Genomic DNA, 5360 nt, shown 5'->3' on the forward strand with positions numbered 1-5360 from the left:
ACACAATCTATAAAGCACTCAGTTCTTCCTGAGTTCAATTGAAGCCATAGATGCCCAAATGCACAGACTATTCTGCTTTGTGTGGTGGTTAAATTGCTCTTGTTCAAATGGAATCCTGTTTTACTACCTTTTTCAGTATTCATCCAAATTCTTTACTTGTGTTCAAAAGGCCAGGATTAATTTGATCTCCATGCTGTCCATATTTCCTCCTAGTTTTTCCAGTTAAGCGCATTGACTAATCTTTGCAGAAGGGGAGATTAATGTAAAAGTAATAATGAAACATTTGACTGATATTAGGTGCTTGTCATTCTTCATTAGGTGCCCCTGAGTCACCTTCTCATAGCCCTGCAAACAGAATAAAATGGGATCTGCTGTAGTCCGCGTAGCATATTAATAAGAAGAAATGTAAACAGGAGAAGGCTTTCATTTTGGTAGAACAAACAGAGCAATATGCACCTCTCCATCTCTCAGCTTTTTGTACTTTCTCCAGGGGCTCAGTCTAATTAGCTATTTCATATTAATCACTATTTGTGCAGTGGATTCTTCCTGTGGCAGCTTTCCATTTTTAGTTGCCCGGAAGACCAAAAGACTTTTATGTTTCCTTGGATACTCTACAGGATCCAAAAGTAGAAAATAACAATATCATGTGTGTATATTACAATTTATTCTTTTCCAATTCATTACATCTTTCAGCTCCTTTGACCCTCAAGAAGTTGCCTGAGAAATGTTCAAGCCAGGCACACCCCTCAGTAACTAGTAGTGCCATACTTTGTACCTATTCAAAATAAGTATTCAAAATAAGGTGTTTTTTTTTTTTTTTTCAGATGGATGGATCTCCATTTGACAGATGAAGGAAATGAAGCACAGAGATGCTAAGGGATAAAAGAAGACAGAAATATTTAATGACAATAGTTAGATGAGCTCTCATTTCTCTTGATGATATGTTTGGATGCTAATAGATAAACAGACTTCAATGGCTTATAAAAGGTTTAATTGAACTGTGATCAACTGAACTATAAGTAAGGGTATGTTATAAAAGTCCATACCAATTATAAATTTAAAATATTTATAGTACTTTTATTTTCAGGTAATATTTCCTTCCAATATTTTTGTAAAGCAATCAAATAACCCAAATTAATTTAGTAACACTATAGTATTCTCATTATTCAGAGAACTGTTTGGGGATAATGTACTTTTAGCCTATACTAAAAACAAATGTATCGAAGGGATAATGTGTATTGGTTCTTCATGAACTTATACATGAACTTAATATTTTATAGAAATTAATTTTGTGTTTGAAGTTGAAAATTGAGATTCCATCTCCTTTGATGCACATATGGATATGACATTCTCAGACATTCCTTTCACAGAGTTGCTAATCATTCTTTTAATAATGTTCCCATTTGTGTTGTATTTTCAGAAGAGCCATCCTCTTACATTAGAGTATCAGTTATCCTCTTTTGGCCTATACCCTTTGTTAGAGAGCCAGTATATGTCAGTAAATATCACAGGCAATATGGCAATCCAACCGCCCTGACCAGAGTGGAACAGAGTGGGTCCTTGACTAGATCACCTTTCCCACGGTTTTGAAATAATATCTCCAATACTGAGTAAGTTGGTTTGGGGGAGACTGGTGCAGGAGCTGAGGTTCCCCTGAGGCACAGCTGGCTGTGCGTAAAGGATGAGTTGAGATAGGAGCAGAGAGGAGAGAAGACAGGAGAAGAGTAAGAAACAAGAAAGGACAAGCAAAGACAGAGACAATGGGTGAACCAAGCAGTAATTCTGGCAAAAGGCATCCAGGAATTTCCCCTGTTTACTTATAATGACCTTCCCTTTTGCTTGACTTCAACTACTTTACATTTCTTTTCACTGTAATATGATAACACTTTACTTAGACCTTTAGGCAGTATTTTTTACATTTTTCTTAGGATAATGCCTCCAACTTCTAAAAGCATCAAAAATATATTAAGTTATTGCATAAATAACAAACTACCATCTTCTAGAGAAGGATGTTGATTGTTTAAGGAGAATTTTATGCTTTACAAATGAAAAGTAATAGATTAAAAAGTGGAATTGCATACAAAAAGTGATTGAAACCCAGGTCTGTGAATGAAGAATCCAACCTTTCCTCCTATATTGATTTTATGTAGATGAAGCCAAATAAATTGTGTCCTTAGAAAGAAACAGTGTTAATAGAATTGTAGTGTTTGGGGGTTGAAAAGACATCTACTGAATTAAATATGATGCCCGATTTAATTCAGTAATTCCATTTTCACCAAGTAGACTTATTCCACCGAGTAGACTCAGTAGGACCTGACAGCTTGGCGTTTGATTTTGTTTTAAACTACAATACTTTTTAGAATAAAAGGAAAGTCTAAGGTTTTCATTTGAGAAGTAGAATGGATCATGTTCTTTGGAGCAGACCAACCTGGGATTGAGTCTTGACGCCACCTCTTATTGCAGTGTTATCTTGGGGAATTTACTTAGCCTACCTCAGGCTGGATTTCCTCATCTATAAATTGGGCTAATGATAGTTCCTACTTCTTAGAATTGTTATAAAGAATGACAGAAAAAATGCACACTGTGGTCTAAAAAATAATAAGTGACAATTAGTTTAGCTCTTTCTTTTTGGTGTTAGGGGAAAAGTGATTGGAGATCTTTTATATGTGATATACTTTTGATGTGAACATTAGTAGATTTTTAGTGAGCTTAGAATGTGAAGCATCATAATATCACCATACATATGGCATTCTCTGGCTTACAAAGCATTTTCATGATGTACTTACAGCATTTAGATCTCCTCACTTACTCATTCATAACTTCCACAAACATCCATTAGATGCCTGCCATGTGCCTGATTCTGTGCTATTCAGTAGGGACTCAGCTGTACAGGTGATAGACAGCGTCCCTTACAAGGGAGTTTACAAGCCCTCTGAGGCAGATTTGGGCAGTTTTACTTTTAATTTTTTTAAGATGCAAAAAATGAGGACTAGAGCATTTAAGTTACTTGTCCAATATTTACACAGTTGGAAAGAGTCAGGCCAACACATTGAACCTGCAGTCTGACTCCAGGGGTAGAAAAAAAGTTGTTCTCTTTAGGTCTGTGGAGGGTGCTCTGCTTCTAGAACTGAGGTGCCTTAGACAGAATTAGAACAAGTCATGTTTCTACTGAATATATTTTTACTGATTTAGTTTCATTTGCCTGAGGGCTGAAGCCAAGCTGGTGCTATGATTCATAAGCCTCATTTTCCCATATGGTTGACTTAGGATTTTCTCTTGACAACAGTTGATTAACCACTCTTGTGATTTTAGTTCACTGATGATAACTTGACCTGATTTCAACTGATTTCTGTTGGCTCTAGGAGCCCCAGAAAAAGGAGCAGAACTCCATTGGTAGACTCCAATGCAGCCAAGCATTCTCATCTTCAACCAAATCAGCCATCTCCATGTGCCAAGCTGGGTATCAATGTTTTAGAGGTGAGAGTCCCCTAGTCCTTTAGTTAAATAACACATGGATCCAGAATGGAGTGCTGAGTTTCCAAATCCCATGCTGCTATAGGTCTGATGATAACAAAGCTCTGGCTTACAGTTTTATCATTGCAAGTGCAAGTGAGCTTTCTGGTGTTTATATAATTTCTCTACTTAATGCCCTCAGCAGTCCCCCATTGCAGATGGATAAAATCCAACTTCTTTAGAGTGGATCCGGACCTTTCATGACTTGGCCTTCACACCATTTTAAAGCCTCATCTTTCACAAATATTCCCCACATATCCTATGTTTCAACACAACCAAAATTCTCATGGTCCTGGATTCCCAGACATATCATAGTGTCCCACATTTCTGTACATTAAGAAGTTTTATCTCTAAATATTGACTTGCTATTGTTATTATTCTAAAAACTAGTGTGTGCTATGGTTTCTTTTGAAGCATCCCTCAACTAAAGAATGAGATCCAAAGCATTCAGTTAGGAAGAATGTCAAAAGATACTAAATGTCATAAGCTCTTCTTCTCCCTCATTCCATTTCATCCCATTGTCGTATAGCTGTTGTTTTATTTGTTTTTTTAATGAAAACTAATATTCTATTTATAAGAAAGACAGGTTGTTGTGAGAGGAAATCAATATGAAGTCAGATTCAGTGGGAAAATGGGAAGTTTACAAGGTTGAACTGATTGGCATAATCTATTTCAGTGAATGCCGTCTCATATGATGATGATGGAATTCTGCAAGACTGATGGACCACCAGTATACATAAGTGAATGCCATAGTAGTGGGAGTTGTTAGATAGCTAAGCTAGGAGCTAAATTAGTATTGGGTTTTGAGGACACCCAGACAACTTCCCATCTCTAACCGAATTATATTCTTTGTACAACATATTTGAAGTGAGAAGAAATGTAGATCCTATAGTAAATATTCTTGGTAATTTTTCTAATAACAATAAACTACTTTCTATTAAAATAGTATCATTGCAGGACTCTCTGGTCAAGGACATCTCTAAATTCAATTTGCTGGAATCTATCTTTGGACAGGAAAAATCCCTAGAAAAAAAAATAGATGAGAGTTGATGATACTACACTGCAATGGGTGATCTTAAGGTAAGTCCTATAAACACAGATCCCAATAGCTACAGATATTCATCAAGCATCCAGTAACTTACATATTTCAGTATTCATTGGCAATAACCTGGTCTACGAAAAGAAAAGATATTTTCTAAATCTGTCAACCATGTGCCCTTAAAATCTCTTTAAAATAATTATATTAACATTTAACATTATTCACATTGAAATATTTAAACTGAAAAGTATTTTGATCAAAAAGAATATTAGGGGGGCTTCCCTGGTGGCGCAGTGGTTGGGAGTCTGCCTGCCAATGCAGGGGACGTGGGTTCGAGCCCTGGTCTGGGAGGATCCCACATGCCGTGGAGCAACTAGGCCCATGAGCCACAACTACTGAGCCTGCGCGTCTGGAGCCTGTGCTCTGCACCAAGAGAGGCCGCAATGGTGAGAGGCCCGCGCACCGCGATGTAGAGTGGTCCCCACTTGCCGCAACTGGAGAAAGCCCTTGCACAGAAATGGAGACCCAACACAGCCATAAATAAATAAAATAAATAAATAAATAAATAATTTAAAAAGAAAAAAAAAAAGAATATTAGGAAGAAAAATCACAGTATAGTAAATTAGGTAATCTCTTTGGATGGCTTAAGAGGGGATGATCTTGGCTACATTGACACTTATTTTTTTCCCATCCTTCTTAAAATGACCATCCGCTCCTGTTTAAAGTCTACAAGACAGATATAAGTTTTTTGAAGTTTATTCTGTATTAAATAATCTTATTTCCAGGTTAACTCAATATTCAAGACAAA

General features: G+C 36.6%; 1 long non-coding RNA gene across 1 annotated transcript; it reads left to right on the forward strand.

Annotated features, from left to right (window-relative positions):
* The first annotated feature begins 842 nt into the window (after positions 1-842).
* Positions 843-4579, forward strand: LOC118893333. Its single transcript, XR_005019453.1, has 3 exons — positions 843-1025; positions 3363-3477; positions 4460-4579. It is a non-coding gene; the product is annotated as an uncharacterized LOC118893333 (long non-coding RNA).
* The last annotated feature ends 781 nt before the right edge of the window (positions 4580-5360 follow it).

The sequence above is a fragment of the Balaenoptera musculus genome, chromosome 3, assembly GCF_009873245.2.
Source record: "Balaenoptera musculus isolate JJ_BM4_2016_0621 chromosome 3, mBalMus1.pri.v3, whole genome shotgun sequence".
Lineage (NCBI taxonomy): Eukaryota > Metazoa > Chordata > Mammalia > Artiodactyla > Balaenopteridae > Balaenoptera > Balaenoptera musculus.